Source organism: Micrasema longulum, unplaced genomic scaffold (genome assembly GCF_059751315.1).
Source record: "Micrasema longulum isolate JH-2025_06_02 unplaced genomic scaffold, ASM5975131v1 h1tg000900l, whole genome shotgun sequence".
Lineage (NCBI taxonomy): Eukaryota > Metazoa > Arthropoda > Insecta > Trichoptera > Brachycentridae > Micrasema > Micrasema longulum.
In genome coordinates, this window is record NW_028278091.1 from 67,778 (window position 1) to 86,714 (window position 18,937).

At 30.2% G+C, this 18,937-nt stretch overlaps 1 protein-coding gene across 1 annotated transcript in view; it reads right to left on the bottom strand.

The window, feature by feature from the left end:
* LOC148278259 (uncharacterized) overlaps positions 1-18,638 on the bottom strand; it is a gene marked incomplete at its 3' end in the record, with an annotated part of 29,998 nt that extends 11,360 nt beyond the window's left edge. The window contains exon 1 of the mRNA XM_088231683.1: positions 18,478-18,638. The remainder of the gene's footprint in view (positions 1-18,477) is intronic.
* Between the last annotated feature and the right edge of the window lie 299 nt (positions 18,639-18,937).

Genomic DNA, 18,937 nt, shown 5'->3' on the forward strand with positions numbered 1-18,937 from the left:
TATAATAAATGTCTTGAGTATATATTTTTTACTATAGCTTGAGAGTTATCCGCTAGGAAGCCACATGTGACGCATACGAGTGTCAAGAATGTTGCTACAAAATAAATACCTTTCAGCGTGTCGCCAGCAAATTAATGCTAATGTGATGATACCTTACCTACATGTAAATTTTTGTGAAAATGCCGAAATTTGGATACCACCGCAATCAAGTTTGCATTCTAGTTTCTCGACGGGATTATTTTAATCCACTTCGTAAACATTAAATGAAAATAACCACACCGATTCGCATTTTAAAAGCCTGGGTATTTCAGCTACCGAATAAGAATATTTGGCAATTTGAATACCTATAAATTGATCTTCAAAAAAACATAAACATTCTTATAACCGATTTAGATTTTTTCTGGTGATAAATTAAAATTCATTTATTTAATCCGGTCAAAAATTCTCGGAGTAAAACCGAAATTTAGTATAAATAATAATGTTATACGTGATTTTAAATTCTCTACTCAGTCACTTCGCATGATTTGTGGAGGATTGTGAATTTGTTGAATCAGTCTTATAGTTTCATTATCAATAGATAAATAAAATAATGTTTTCTTTTCTTATTAAAAAAATCTACAACGTCTGATCTGAACTTACGAGACGACTGAAATGATTTACAGTTCGAATTAAAAAGAGCTGTTGTCAATAAAAACAGCTTCTGACAACAATTTAATCACTTCAAGGAAATGCAGAAACTTTGCTGAAATACCATTTTTTAAGCATAAAAGATTTTATGGCAAAACAACTAACTGGACAATGGCCAATAAGAAAATAATTAGAAAACATACTTTGAAGGCAGAAAGGCAAAGTTTTTCCGCGACATTTTTGATTTGTACGGTTAACCTTTAACAAACTGTGTGAAAAAACTCCCTCGATTCACTATGTGGTTACCTAATCTAAGGTTAGGAAATGATTGTAACTGTCTCTTTTCATCTTATCGAATTACACATGTGTCTCGCTTAGTGATCTTATTAGATTACATCTCTTTCTCTCAAATGAATTTTGTATATATTTATCTCAGGGTAGGTACTCGGTATTAAGTCATGTTCAGAGATCCTGATGGACAATACATTTATTAAAAAATTATAATACATCCAAACATGTGATTTTTTCGACCTTTCAGTTATTCCAGCGTTAAACTTTATTTATAAAACAAAACAAAAATTAAGAAAAACACCAAAATAGACACTCGGGAACGACTCATGCCAGGTGTTGAGAAAAGTGTTAAGTCGGAAGCACCTAAAGGAATCAGTTACTGTAAAATAAATAAAATAAATAAAATAAATAAAACAAATAAAACAAATAAAGCAAATAAAGCAAATAAAACAAATAAAACAAATAAACAAATAAAACAAATAAAACAAATAAAACAAATAAAACAAATAAAATAAATAAAATAAATAAAATAAATAAAATAAATAAAATAAATAAAATAAATAAAATAAATAAAATAAATAAAATAAATAAAATAAATAAAATAAATAAAATAAATAAAATAAAATAAATATATAAAATAAATAAAATATATAAAATAAATAAAATAAATAAAATAAATAAAATAAATAAAATAAATAAAATAAATAAAATAAATAAAATAAATAAAATAAATAAAATAAATAAAATAAATAAAATAAATAAAATAAATAAAATAAATAAAATAAATAAAATAAATAAAATAAATAAAATAAATAAAATAAATAAAATAAATAAAATAAATAAAATAAATAAAATAAATAAAATAAATAAAGTAAATAAAGTAAATAAAGTAAATAAAGTAAATATAAAGTAAATAAAGTAAATAAAGTAAATAAAGTAAATAAAGTAAATAAAGTAAATAAAGTAAATAAAGTAAATAAAGTAAATAAAAAAAAAAATAAAAAAAAATTAAATAAATTAAATAAACAAAATAAACAAAATAAACAAAATAAACAAAATAAACAAAATAAACAAAATAACAAAATAAACAAAATAAACAAAATAAACAAAATAAACAAAGTAATTAAAGTAAATAAAGTAAATAAAGTAAATAAAGTAAATAAAGTAATGTATCATTTCGTTTATTTGATATTGAGATGTTTTCATTTAACTGATTCCTAGCAAATATGTTTTATTATTATTTTGATGAACATTTTTGAATTACAAGGTGTGCCACAAATAAATCAAGGAGACTAGGTATAATGACAGTGTTTAATTCGATTGCCAATTTCGAATCATCTCTTTAATGATAACTATAAGCAGATTTCACTGTAAATGACCTTACACTAGACATGTTCAAGCGATAGTTCACAAATAATTCATTCTACATAGTTATTAAAATAATGGAATGTTCCGTATAAAATTATAATCGGTGTAAATAATTTGCGTTTTTTTTTCAAATACAAACGTAAAAATATTTCAAAATACCGAATCATATAAAATTTTCTCGTAGATACAGGCCATTCAAGAAAATGTTCTATGGAAATTTACCCTTGAATTCAAAACGTTATTTTTTTATAGTATGGAAATTATGTCTATTTTTATTTAATTTCATTAGCATGCGAAACATTAATGCTGTACGTGGAATGCTAGTGCTAATGCTAATGCGAATATTTCGCATTCGAATTACTTCTAACTCATACTAATTAATTTCGCAATACTGTTAATGCTTTCGCATTAGCACTATTGCCAATTGCATAATACTTCGCTGTCGATTTATTCAGTATTTATTTTTTCTTTTCGATTCTTGAAAAGAAGGCAGTCAGTCATAAGTAATTATAAAGTCTATGTCTGGGAGGATTTAGCATACGGTTCTGCGTGTAAAATAAAATCAGAATCCTGGACGAGTGCATTTGACTCGATGAATACTGTCATGTAAAAATCCTGAATAAAGAAATCGAGTCCCCCTCGTAGTTAGTGTAGTCGTTCACCTACCATGCTTGAGAATTTCTGGGAAGGTCGACAACAAATTTTGAGAAAGAAGTTGGTTCTTTACCGCAATATTTATTTATTTATTTGATCTTTTACAGTTATGTATACCTTTTTTTACATTGATGATAATGTTCCCTTACTGGGTGTCCCGTGCCGAGGCACGGGACACCCAGTCGGGAGAGATTTTATATAATTTTGAAACATGCTATATTATGTTTCTGAACTGACACTGCTGGTGTGTTCGCCTACCACGCATAAAGTGGAACAGAAGGTCTGTTGATGCCTGTCAATAGTATGGCTTCTCCTGAATGAGTTTTCTGTGGTTTCCTCTTCTTAAAGCAAATGCGGATAAGTTCCTTAACAAAGCCACAGCCGATTATTCCACCAGATACTCACACTATAGTCAGAGAAATTAAAAGGAACATACCTTTTGCAGTTAGCATAAGCCTTGTACATAATAAGCAAGGCAAAAAAAACACGCGTAAGGACCCGGTTCCAACCCAGGCAAGATCGACTAGTTATTTTGATTTAATAAGTGATTTAACACAGCGATTATTTTGCGTAAGACACCTTCATAAAACTTATTATTTTAATACGCTGTATTTGTAACAATATTTGAGTTTGTTTAAATGTTCGTAGACAGAATACTGGATTTCATCCCCTCGGGAGTCATTAAGATTAACAAATTACAACGGGGATGGAGAATACCTTAAATAAGGGGATATGGAAATATTGTAATGAAACCAACTGGTCCAAGAAGAAGTTTAAAAATTGAAAAATTGTTTTCAGACGTTGCCTAGTATGTGAAATAATTCAGTCAGATGAATCTCTTTACAACAATAAAGATTTCAGCTCTTTAACTTCACTAAAATCAACAAATGGAAGAATTGAAGAAATATGGATGTTTAAATATAGGCAAAAGGGTGAATGTTACACAGTGTGTAAAGTGGCCACTTAAACCAGCCAATGACAGGTCATGAGCCCTGTAAATGCCTAGACTTCCATATCCCCTTATTTAAGGTGTTCTCCATCCCTGTTGTAATTTGTTACGCTGTATTTGAATTAATATTAGTAAATAACCACTAACCGACTTTTTGTGTCTACCGGTTTAGAGACGTACCCGTCGCTTCGTCGGGACAGTGACTACACCAACATGAAAATACGTAAAGGTGAAAGTGTATTCTAGTATTTGCATGTAAGTGTAGTGTGAGTCCTGACCAAGATACGGGTAGACATAAAAAGTCTGTAAGTAGTCATATACTAATATTGACAAACATTAATTATTAAAATATTTTACCACCACGGTTATGCTTTGAACATAAATAACGCTGTATTAGGTTTACTAGTGCCCTGTGCCGCATCAAGTGCAGATATAAATTATGATATTTTATTTATTATTATTTTATGACTTTAAAAAAAAAAACATTAATTTATAGTATATAATGGCCATATTCAGAATTCAAACTCAAGGTAAGGAAAGTACATTCGTTATTCTCTGCATATGGATGCAGATAATAACTTGAAGGTGAGAATAATAGAATGTACTTTCCTCACCTTGAGTATTGACTCAGAATACAGGCATACCTATAAAAAATAAGTGGACATTACCGATTTTTGACGTAGGTATCTACTATTTATTACACGTCAAAATATTTTCGTAATAACTAATGTTTTATTTGGTCTGTGGTTTTTGTCAATCATTGTTTACCCTCATATAAAAATGTAAACAATTACAAATATTTATTTGTTGTTCACGAGCGTTGTAAGTTAAATTCCACGAGTGTTTTGCATTGAGAAACGTGGAAAGTGGTTACTTAACAAACACGTAGGATGAATGAGAAGCAATTTGATATTTTATAGGACATCGCTTGACTGAATTATTTATGGAAAAATTGCGTTTAAATATATGCAAATATTGCAAATACATTTTTATTACGATGTATATTTAAGGCTGGCACAATCCTATGTTATGTTCCTAATAAAAAATGAACCACACAACCACTAAATCAAAAATATAAAAATGATACCTTTAACACTGTGGTTTAAACTTCAACCCTACGGGAAATTTGATAAAAAAACGTTTTCTAGGGCTCGGTAAAAATTTAAAGCATTAAAAAAGTTTCTTGAAAACGTACGAAAAAATATTTTAATAAAAACGAACTACTTTAAACGACGTTACTGGGTCTTATGAATCAACCAATGATAAGAGAGCTGTGAAATATGTCCGGTTTACTAACCGTGAACGCACCAATCGGCAGAACTGACCGAGAATAAGCGGAAAAGAATCTCTGACGTCACATACGGAGTAATTTCAGATATATACAACTTTAAAAAATCACAACGCCGATAATACGATATAATTTATTTTTTTGCCGTAAGAATACAGATTACCTGTAATGACAGTTTTAGAGACATTGACATATTATATTGTAAATACCATATTTTTATCAGATCTGTTAAAGATATTTTGAATTTATCTCCTGCTTTACTTTTAACATTTAATTTTACTGTTAATTTTATCTTTCAATTTTAGCTTTTTAATTTTAATTCTTAATTTTAACTTTTAATTTAAACTTTTGATTTTGATTTTTAATTTCAACTTTAAATTTATACTTATTCATATGTACATCTACTACCTGCATCTAAATTATTATTGTTGGTTGTGAATTCAAAGAAATATAAACGTTCTTGAAAGCTGAGAGAGAAGGAGGAAAGTGGAGTTGGAGCTATACAATGTCTTCGTCCTTTTGTGTACTTTTTATTTAATATTACTTTTTTAGAATATTCCCCTCTCCTCCTGCATTTATAATAAATTAGTGTGAAATCTGTAATTGGTCTTACTTTTTTAATTGTTCTTACCAAAGAAGGTACCAACCTTGTATTTATATAAAGACTGTATGATTGCCTTAATAAATAAAATAATTACTTATATTAAAAATGTCATCTGTGAGAGAGTGAGTTCTCGGGAACAGAGAATTAATGTGCAAATTCGACATGATGCCTCGCCTAGAAAATAAACGCCATTAAATAGATGCATTTTACCAAATCAGGAAAATCAAAAATAGCCAAAATATTAAGATCAGAAATAATTATTATATCACTAATTTAAGAAAATTGTATGTATACAATTGAAAATTATAGTTTGTATTTTCTCGTGGTGAATGCAGTTGACAATTTATGAGCCGGAGAAATTAAAGATAGTTTTCAATTTGTTTTCTTTTTTGGGTGATACCGTGTTTGTTGGATTTGTTCCGACGTTTCGGCTACCATTGCAGGACCCATCTTCAGGGTGAACTGAGTGTTTTGTAGAAAAAAGTAATTGTTTAAGTACTAGTAATTTGTACCGTGTCGCAGTCGGCAGTTGGTCCATTTCTATTAACTTTTGTAGTATGTAGTCGGAACAAATTCAACGCAGACGGTATCACTCAAAAAAGAAACAAATGGATAACAGTGACCGTGATTCACCTATTTAATGATAGTTTTTAAAAAAATTGTTGAAATGAGTAGCACAGCGAGGAAACCAATTTTTGATTTGAAACTTACACAATCCTTAAAAAATATTTTCGGAACCTACAAATGATAACGAAAATTAATTTTTAAATTTCCAACCGTTACCTTAATTTTTTTAAATTTTTTTTTAATGAATCCAACACAGTCATAGTTATAAACAATACATACAGAATAACAACAAATAAAATAACGGGTTTCATAAAGGAACAAAAATATAAAAAACAAATCGTAAAGTTTGCTAGGGGTGAAAGGAAGTGGGATGAGAAAATAGGGAAGGAAGAGAAGAAGAAAGAAGAATTAGTAAGTAAATATAAAACAGTGAAAAATCAAATAAAAATTAATATAAACTTATACATAGATTATACACACATACCTACAAATCCATATACATATACATAAACACATGGATATATGCATATACAAATGCATATACGCATATGCGTATGTATGTATATACGCGTAAATATATTTATAATTAATAATAAAATAATGAAAGCTAATAAATAAAACGAAACAAATTTTGCTCTTGTGACGTCTCTATCGCAATTTTGATATGTTTTCAAAACAATATTTTCTTTCGTTGAAAAAATCTATCGCGCTAAAGCTTTTATTGTATACTTTTTAATTGTTATAATCGAGAGTGGAAACTTGATTTATCTAACCCCTATTATAACTGAACACGTAGTAACCAAGTTCGTATTATGTCTATTTTATTTTATTTTTATTTTTATTTTTATTTTTGTTTATTCAGAAAAACAACAGCAATACAAAAAAATATACACAACATCATAAAAAAAAACATAAAATAAAACCAAATCAGTTTTTCACATGAATACAATTATAAAAATCCAGTTCAGTTAGATATTAGTTCATAGAAGTGCATGTGTGCGAGTTTTTTTTGTGTGAGGATGCGTGTGTAAAAAAGTGGAGTGTGGTTTTGGTAGGTATTTGAATATGTGTGTGATTGTTTATGGGTGTGAGGGTAGGTTTATGGACAGGGTGAGTGTGTGTTTGAAATGAGTGCATAGAAACAACTTAAATTTATAATGTAAAAATATATTTTTTTTATAAAGAAACATAATTTTTTTCATATAATACTTTTTTAATTTTGGTTTTAAAAGTGAGTTTACTGCAGTAAAATATGTCTATGTTATTAAAAAATACATTATAATTACGCGTCAAGCGAATCAGAGGAGAGTTCTGTGCATAGTTGGTGCGAACTGTAGGTACATGGAAAAGAGATACATAGATTCGTGTGACGGGTGCGGTAGCTAGGTACATTAAGGGCCAACTCAGAAACCAGAACAGGACTATCAAGACGTCCATTAAGAATATCATGTAAAATCCCCATATCTAATACCAAACGGCGACCCTCAAGACTAAGCATATTATGTTTATGACAAAAAGTTTTATAGTTAAGGTTCGTAAATGTGGTCAATATATAGTATGGAAATATTCAAAATGTAAAGAGTACGATATAGATATTCTCAAATACTTAATTTTTAAACATTTATTTAGATCAAAAGACTTGGAGGTATCGAAACAATTAAGTTAGTTAGATTTAAGATTTAAGCGGGGTTTCTTTACGTCGACCATATAATCTCTAACATCATATTCGTATGTTGTATACAAGCAACATACTGTTTTTTTATTCTACTTCCTGATGGAATATATTTTTGTTTATTGAATAATACCAACGAAATGTATCAATAAGTGATTTGAATCAGTAGAAAGAACACATCTTTAACAAATGCAGTCAGGAATGAGTACAAAATGGCGTGTAATATTTTTGAAACCTTCAATTTATTTACGGTTCTATTTAGAATTAGCGACTGGTAATTGAATGGAAATACTAATTTTCACGGTCGTCAACTCTTGACATATTAAAGAATAAAATAATATAGATAAAACGCGAAGTTCTAATACTGGATTCGTTTTTTGTTGTTTACTGAAATTATGACGCAGTTACCGAAGCCAGAAGAGTACTTACTAAGGTTAATAATCGGATTAGCCGAAAAGGGATGAAAAATACTAATTAATGTCGAAATGAGACTAGTACTTCAGACAGTAACAGCGCGAATATTAAGTTCTGAGTTTGGGTATAAAAATATATTTATTTATTTATTTAACTTTTTGTACATAATGTTATTTGTACATTGGCGGGCTTATTGCCAAATGGCAATTTCTTCCAACCAACCAATAAAATAAAAGTTAGTTATTTTTATAATTCAAGTTACAGAACATATTCAATAGAAAAAAAAATTAAAAAGCTAAAGATATATAAAGATAGAAATAAACGTTACAAATTACCTTAAATCAAAACTATTACTCAATGGGAAAAAGGAAAAAAGAGGAAAGAGGAAAGAAGGAGAGATTAAGGAAGAGAAAGGAGATATTTCTTAAGTCGTGATTTAAACAGAGATAATGTAGTAACATCTTTGATGGTGGATGGGAGATGATTCCATAGTCGAGCCGCATGGACACTATATGAGTTAGAGAAGAAAGAGGAATTGTGAATGGGTATTAAGAGAGTGCCTTAAGAATTAGAACGAATAGGTAAACCATGAACTGATAAGCCTATATTATGTAGAGCGAGTCGACTATGAAATAATGTAAACAGTTGATGCATATGTAAATTGACACAGTGAGCGAAAAAGAAGCTATGTTTTGTGTAGTTATAAATTATAAATTCAGTTAGTATTTAAATTGTGTGATTTTTGATCTGGCAAATTCAGTAAATAATAAGTATTTAATAATACACTATTATTATTTATTCTTAGTTAACAGTGATACTATTTAAGTACATATATCTCGTCCGGGCGGATAATGAACGTAGTCACGTGTGAAATAGAACCAGAACCCTGCAAGAGTGCTTCCGACTTTGTTACTTTCAGGAAAAATCCTGAAAAGTGTAGTGGCTAATGCGTTTGCCTAGCAAAAACTGCTTTTCATAAAAATATATAGTTTCTGTACTAAGATTTCTAGATGGAATTGCATTTTAATTATAATTAGAAAAACGCTTCATTAAGTGATTAACATTATCAGACTGGTCAAGTCTGACAATGTCGGCTACGACGACACCCGGTCGTTGGTAAAAAATAATAAATAAAAGTGGAATAACCTAGACAAACTAATTTTCTAATTTAAATGACTTTTCGTTGAAACATTACCAACCTTGGATAAATGAAGTAAATATCAAAATACAATTATAACTCTTATTCAGTATCATTTGATGAACCTTAACATTTAAATATATATATAAACATGCAATTAAGATCGTAATCGGAATAAAAGTCAACTTTGGCAAAATTTGAATGTCAATTAAACATTAGTAAGATGTTTATCTTGGGACTAACTTGCATACGATCTCTGTTTACTTTGTCTTGGTATGAGCATCGGACTCGTGACAGCGAGGAAGCGAAGCCCACTTTACTTAGCTTATAGGAAGATGAATTCATTTATTCATAAAATAAATACATTAGAAAAAACATGATTGAAAACGTTCTTCAAAGGACGGCAAGTGTTAAGCGAAAATAAATTAATGTTTTGAGTACGTTCAAATGTTTGTAGACAGGCTGGGTTTCCTTCCTAGAGAGTTTTTAAGATCTAAATTTGTTGCAACAGAGAGTGAAAACATTTTCGAGAAGGAAATACGGAAGTCTAGGTATTTATTGATTTATGAGCTGTCATTGGCTGGTATAAGTGGCAATTTTACACATTGTGTAACATTCACAATTTCGTCCATATTTCTTCGTTTCTTCTATCTGTTGATTTTCTCCACCTCTGTTGTAATTTGTTAACTTTAATAAATTCCCAGGGAATGAAATTTAGTATTTGTCTACAAACTCAAAATATTGGAATATAATATAATCGTTATTGCAAATTTGTTACAACGTGCATTATTAGAAATTTTAACAATTCGCCAGTGAAACGGTAATTAATACAAATATACAAAATGAAATTGAAAAAAAAAGTATTCAAGATGATGTCAGTAATCAGTATAACATAAATAATTTTGATCAAAAGTACGTACAACGATCATTAAAGTAAAACGAATAAAATTAATATCAAATAAAATTGTATGTTTTTGTTTTGTACAAATATGGTAAAACAAAGTGTCATCGTCATTTTATCCGCACCAAGTGGTGCATAGAACACTTCATTGTTACTCCAACTGCAGCGCATCTAGATTATTTTTGCTGCATGAAGGTAAGATGATCAGACCAGTCATACGTTTTAGGTGCCAGTCCAAATAATATGCAATATACTAGTGTAAAAACACATTTTTAAACAAATATTTCATGTCAACCATCTCAGGAATCGAACCCGAGACTTTTTGCATGGTAGGCAAACGCGCTGACCATTACACCTGAAGGCGGACTGATAACCGTAACGTAGCCGAGTAGTAATTGAGTATGCAACGATGTTGATTTTTTATTACAAAAACTTGTGTTTGATAAACTTTTTTTAAATATAATAATTAAAGACGAGATACTTTAATCCACAAATTTTGAAAAACCAGTGACCGGTTTCATCGCTTTCGCGATATCTTCGAGACTGATATCTTTTTTATAAAATTCAATGTCTTTATACAAAACAGCAAGGATAGAGAATTCGAAATTATAAAATAGTTATTTCATTGTGTTTTTTTTGTGTGAAGGACCTTTTAACAAAATGTTTCAATGTAACTAATGAGTTGAAACAGCGATATTTTAATGAGTATAAACATTTATTATATAAATAAAACACGTTCTGTATAACATACAGTTCTGTATAAATACATTTAACTTTTTAATAAAGATACCAGTCTCGAAGATGTCGCGAAAGCGATGAAACCGGTCACTGGATATTCCAAATTTGTGGATTAAAGTATCACTCGTGTTTTTTTATATAATAAATTACAATGAACTTCCATCAAGAATTTTCACTTACAAACTTAAATGTTTTAGTATAAACATTGTTTATATACATATTATTGTTGTGGTTCTGGTTCTTTATTGTGTTGTTTATTCTTATGAGGCCACTCAGACTAAAAAAAAACTATTATATAATTTCGGATTATCTATCATTACTGTTTTATATAACAGGAATTTAAATGTTTTTTTTAAGTCTGGCTGACCACACAACCTAAAATATACATTTTGCAGAATACAGCGAGAATAATATGGAATGATACCTCATTCAAACTTTGAATTAAAACATGTTTTTATGTCACAGGTATTTTTAAATCAAAAAGTTTATATAATTAAAATACTTCTGCATTTATCCACTTTGATTTATTTAAGAGAACTAGATTTTAGGAGGCATTATTCTTCCCATAAGCATCTAAACCGTAAGATTTTTCTAGTGCTGTGGGTGTTTTCTGCAAATTGAAAAATGCCATTATTTTGATCAACACCATTTTCAGAATGTGATTATTACAGTTTTTTGTATGAATGTGGCCTGATTGTTTTTAGCGGAACATATAATTGACCTTACTGTACTCGATAACACCAATACATATTTTATTTAAAAACATTATTGTGGACTGGTTGCTTTCTGCTTGATCATGTTTAAAGTAATTCTTTTTCAATTTTTTTTTTTAATAACAGAATATAGGTATAATCGTTATAATTCCCTTTTTGGACCTAATGATGCATAATGCACTGCATTGATATACTAACCGAAGCGTACCTTGATTATTTTTGACATCTAAGATGCTCAGTCTCACGTTTCAGCTGTCGGCTTAGGGATTATGGAATTTTTCGTCTAAAATTACCTTTTGAATGAGATGTTTAATGTCAACTATGGTCTAAGGTCTCTGCTGTACCTTGCTTGTAGGGAGCACAACAGGCTACCGGAGTCCTATAGAACGCTAAAAAATGACTGTATTCATTAAAAAAATTAATATTTGAAGAGGTATGTGGAAGGTAAAATTTAGTTTTAAGTTCTTCTTTTTCCTCGGATATTTCTTTCTTAAAATATGTCAACATTTATTTTTAATTTTAATTTTGTTATAATTTCTTTGTATTAAATATTTGTTGCTATCTTATTTCAGTTATATGTACATATAATTACTTGTTACTATATTATTATTATTACCATACTTTTATATTAATATTATTCTGTCCCTTAATGAGTTTGTTGTAACTCCTGGGAGTACAATTGAAGTTTTTTAACTTCACAAACATCAACAGATGAAAAAATTGAAGGAATATGTATGTTCAAATATGAGCGGAATAATGAATGTTACACAGTGTGTAAAGTGGCCACTTAAACCAGCCAATGACAGGACATAAGTTCAGTAATGCCTAGACTTCTTTCTATATTACCTTCTCTAAAATGTTCTTCGTCTCTGTTGTAATATGTTAATAAGAAAAAATGTTTATAATATGTAGCGTCTAATTGCTAAACCCCCTAAAACGATTTTATATGTTTTTGAGTTATGGATGAAAAACAAGTTTATTTTGTAAGTTCACAAATAAAACCTGCTGTTTTTCATCAGCACATTTATAAAAAACAATCATGCGATGTTCAAAACTTATTTTTTTAATACATTTTAGAGATAATTTTTAAAGAAAGATACTGCAGAACTAATTTACAAAACAATCATTCTTCCACATATAGATTACTGCTCAACAATATTATTTTTAGCAAACGAAGGAAATTTAAATAAACTAGAAATTTTACAAAATAAAGCGATGAGAATAGTTCTTAAGAAAAATAAATATAGCAATGTAAAAAAAATGAGAGATGAACTAAAATGGTTATCTGTAAGAAGGAGACTTAAATTTAATATGTTGATATTTATACATAAATTTTTTCACGATAAATTACCAAAATATTTTAAGGATAAAGTTGTCTTAAACAAAAATTGTCATGAATATGCTACTAGACAAAAGGATATAAAAAGACTACCATTATTGAAAAGAGCTGAGTCGCAAAATTGTTTGATGTATAAGGGTTTAAAAATGTATGATGAGATGCCTGAATGTATGAAGAATGAAAAGTGTCTCAAAGAATTTAAAAATAAATGTATAAGTTACTGTAAGGAAATGTAAATATACATAGATGATGTAAATGTACATAATAGTTTATATTAGTTTTAATATAAGCTAACTTAAGAAATAAATAAAATAAAAAAATAAAAAAAATTAAAAACTATTTTAAATTTGTTTTAAGGGACTTTTCGAGTAACATTTGATTTTAGAGGCTTTTGAAATTAACATCGCTTGTTTTTGCTTGATTTTAATATCATGAAGTTTTGGACGCCATATTGGATTTTACTTTAAATGATCATCTACACAAACATTGTGATTGGTTGATAACATTTAAGCTATTAGGCGCTACATATAATATATTGACTTTTCGCGATCAAATAATGACCAATTCTTTTTCGTTAAAAAATCATGTTTTGTATCAAAATAAATATTAATTTTGGTTTCACTGCATTTTAGTCAAATCAAATGTAACGCCAAAAAAAATTTTTTTTTATCAGTTATTTACTATGGTATATAAAGTGAAGATAGTTGATATATTTTTACAATTTTTACTAGATATGTAAAATTATTGTTATTATTTCATACGTAGGTATACATATTTAGTAAGTCTTTCATTTCTTAATTTGTCGTTCAGCCTCGTCGTGTAGTGGTCAGCGCGCTTGCCATGCAAGAGGTTTCGGGTTCGATTCCCGACGATTTGAAATGAAATATTTATTTTAAAAGGTGTTTTTACATTAGAAAATTTCATAGTTCCTGGACTGGTACCTTAAGCGTAAGACTGATCATCTTACCTTCAAATAACAAAGATGATCAAGGTACACTACGATTGGTGTACCGATGCAGTGCCCTAGGCATCATTAGGTGCGGAAAGGGAATAATGATTAATTTCTTAAGGGCAGTGTATATTATTATGTACCTATATATTAATTGCTTCCATTATCAAAAACCCCACCGCACGCCCCTGTACAGTAGGTACATTACGTTTATAGGTATTGTACGTTTTAAAATATGAACGGTACACGGCAAAAACAGGCTCATGGCATTTTTTAGATTTTCGAGATATTAATGCCATTTTTTTACCCTGAATGATTTCTATCGAATACTAGTGGACCTGACAGACGATGTCCTGCCCAAACGTTAGAAAAATACTATTCATTGATAAGTAGGTACTCAGGTATTTGTTTGTGATTAAATTCCAAGAATTCCAACCCTGGTAGATCGATGAACAAAACTTTTATTCTCCTTACTTTTTTTACATGTTAGATTAAAGATTTTAATATCTACGAACACGCACAGTGCAAAGATCTATATTTCTCTGAAAGACGCTCGTAAATCGGTTAAGCCGTTTAAGAGGAGTTCAGTGACATCGCACGTACAGAGAAATTATATACATTAAGATAATATGTGAAACTTATAAAACGTGGCTCATTGTCTTATAATTGGAGAAAAAAATATACAATAGTAAAAAATTCGACGATTGCTGAATGAGCTTGTTTTTGTCAGTTCTAGAACATCGTTTTTTTTCATGTAAATGTTATGTAAAAATATATTTCGCATTCAATTATAACCTACATAAATACAAAAAAGATCCCAGTATCCTACAAGAAAGGCTTTAATCTTCTTTTTGCTCTCCTGTAAATTTAATTATATATTATGTCAATGAGCTCGTTTTTGCTGTGTGATGTTCAAATGTGATCGCATTGCCGCGCTCCCGAGACAGTTTCGAATCGTGAGTCCGGCAGCAAAGTGACATTTCTGTATTCAGCAATTGTAATCGCAAAAAATGTTTTAGCATACTGATTTCAGTACAAGGTGTGGGACGTGATCCAAAACATACATATTTACATACACACATGCAGTGTACTGTATAGCATCGGCGCGTAAAAATTTAACTCGTTCGCTACCGGTTATTCGCGATATGTCACATGGGATTTTATCTGATCCTGGTAAAGGGATATTAAAATTAGACAAGATTAATGAAGCACTCATTTAATTTATCAAAATCCCAAGTTAATGCGAAACGTTTATAGGATAACTTGTGATCGATAATTGTGAAAGTCAAAAGTCTTTCGATAATGCTTGTGCATATCAGGTGATTATTTCTGTAGATGTATTGCGTTTTTAACATAGATTTAGAATATCTTGTACCCAACAGAACAAGACTCCATACTACCTTTAATTTGCCAGAACCTAAGACTAACCCAAGGAAAAACTAAAAACTTTTTCTTTAGAGCATGTCATTATTATAATACTGTTCTCGGCGGGCACGCAGACATTTTTCATCTCTCCTATATAAAATATAGAAGATTCCTTTTAGACAGTACACTAGCTTAGTTATACGATAACAGTAATTATGTATGTACTCGTATGTTCAATATTATATTTTGTACCTTTTACATTATTTTTTTGGATTTTTTTTTCTTATTCTTTAAATTTACCTTGTTCTATTTATTTTATTTTTATTACTGTATACAAATAAATGTGTATATTTTTTTATTTGCAATTTCCAAGTGCCTAACATTTCTTAATTATTAAATTGCCTTTATTTTGATACCGAAAATTTACTTAATCAATAGCTTACACCACTGTAGAAAATTTATATTGACTGTTTTCACAATTTTTGTTCATGTATATTCTTATTTTCTGTATACAATATATGTAAAAACGGTTGTTTTTTTCCCAAATAAAAATAAATAAATAAATGATTTTATCGTTAAAAAATATTTAAAGCTCTAGTTTTTTGCCACAGCAGGCTAGGAGCCACAATCACATTAGTGAATTACAGCGCAGAACACCCAGGCCATTTTAGCCCCAGATAACCACATTTAACTTTTGAGTTCTCACTTTTTGCTTTAAAGTACATCAGTTTTCTGAAAGTACTATCTACTAGTTAAGAAAAAAAGGATTTTTTTTTCTTTTCTTTTTATGCATTTGGTTAAAAAACATAGTTCTGTGAAAAAGAACAAGAACACTCCACGAGCGTTTTTGACTCGATGACGACTCTTGAATAAAAGTTCTGAATATATAAATCAAGTGGAGATAAGTCCACCTCGTTGTATAGTGGTCAGCGCGTTCACCTACCGATCTTGAGGTTATGGATTCGATTCCACTGCAATATTTCAATGTTCTTAGACTGACACATAAAGCGTAAGACTGTTCATCTTACGATCTATGCTACAAAAACTATCTTTATACGCAGAACTTTTAGGACCAATGCAGTACCCTATGCGCCTTTAATTTTAAAGACATATTTCCATGTCTGGATATTGTCGACCTGTAATCTTTGAATATTTTTTTTCTATCTGAAAAAATATTTGCGTCCTTTCGGCTTACATAAATATTTCAGTTTTGGGATCATTTCAACGATTTGTAAATAACTTCATATAAGAAAATAGGAATCAAGTTGGGGTAGAAGAGTTCGAACCGCGAAACTCTGATGTGTGAGTCTGCAATACTAGTCACGGTACGACAACCCGATTGGATTTATTTTATGTTATTTAGGACATCATCATCATCATTCCCTTTCTAAACATAATGCTGCATAAGACACTGCATTGGTACATCAATCGCAGCGTATCTGGATGATTTTGGTTACACGAAGGTACGATGATCAGTCTTAAGCTTCAAAATAGAACAAATCGATAAAAAATATTGATCAAAATATATCACGCATAACGGTTGGTACATACTCGTAACACTGAAAAAATACTTTCAATCATTTTTACTGATTTGAAAATCGAACCTGACACCTTGCGTCTGCTTGTACAACGTATTTACTACTTTAAGGCCGGTGCTCTAATTATTTTATGCAAAATAATATAAATATAAATCATAATATAAATATAAATGATAATATAAATATAAATAATAATATGTACATAATTATGTTATTTTTAATACGTCTAGATCTGTTAATATGATATAAATTATAATGATTTTAGTAAAAGTAAAAAAAAAATCTCTACTGAAGTTTTTATATATTAAAAAAGTCTGTAAAGTTTATAGAACACTTCGAGCTGACGATGATTGTTAATTTGATAAACTAGTTTAAAGGTCATGTATTTAATTACATTTCATGACATTTTAAACGTGTGGATTTTGCCGTCGTTGTTTCAGAATAAAACATTTAACTATTTAAAAACAATATACATATTGTAAATAATAATCTATTCAGTTGAAGAATTATAAAAAAAAATTTAAAAAATACGCGTGAACAATGTCTCCAAAATAAAGCATCTCGTAAAAATAAAAGTTCACCTTAAAACGAGATTCTATGGGCGTTGACAGAATGTTTATTATTGATTATGGAGTCACCAATGTTTCTTAATTCTGTAGTCGGCAATGAAGGTGTTAAGCGTCGTTGAAGACCTTTAATAGCTTTTATTTAGTCTTGAAGGAATTTCGAATGCCGCCATCGTAACCTTTTCCATTTCTCAGCACCGAGGAAAACATTATACGAGTAAGTAGCAAACGAATCGGCGCTCAGTGCGAGTCGATGACTCCTTTGGATATTGTATCTGTGGACATTTTTTTCCAGCTGCCTTTCCTTATCATGTTTGTCGATAGAGATTCAAATATAATTTAGAAATATGTAAGGTCAAATGCTTACATTGAGAATATGGCGATGAGGCTTATAAATTAGTGAAATATAAAGTGAGAGTTACTTTCTTAATGGTTACTAATGATACTTTGGGTAAATTTCGTAAACACGTTATTTGGCACTATCTTTTATTCACGAATTTAATTTTGTAAATTGGCGAAATCAAAGCTGTTAGTTTAAATCGTGATTTTAAACGTATTAGTGAAGTTGCTTAACTCGTCATATTCGTTCGTAATACTGGGAAATTATTGCACCAAGAGACAAATACGCTAAACGACTTAATTATATCAGAATTGCTGAGAGATGAGAAATGTAAACTGCATCTTGCTAAAAAAAATACCAAAACAGCGCCGAGAGTGATCGCAAAAAAATATTTGACAATATGACTGGTCGAGATCATCGCGAGTTTGTAAAATAAAACCATGTCTTTGGACTTACTCCGTTAAAATGTTACGAAAAGGCACTTGTTTGATTACATCACTGACAGAAGATCGTCTTTCGATGGATCTCAGAGTTCGGCCATCGATCGGCCGACGAACGCACAGCGGAGACACCGGGACTCGGTCGGCGGGCGGCGGGCGGCGGCGGAGTGTCGCGGCGACGGCAGCCGGACGCGAACTGCCGACTGTCGAGCCGCGAGCGCCGAGCGCGGAGCTGCCGGAGGACCCGCCGAAGGTTTTCAGCCGCCAGACGGAAAATTCGAAACGCTGGCATCCGACAACGTCACAGCAAATCGCGCGTCACCGGAACGGGAAACGCGGGTTTCCGCGCGGGAAAATCCCTCAGGTAAAACAATGCGAAGAATGCACGCTCTTAAATCGCTCGTATCAAGAGCGTATGAGTAAGACCGCCACGCCGCCGTATGCGAGTGAAAGGATCTCGGATCTCGAGCGACGCG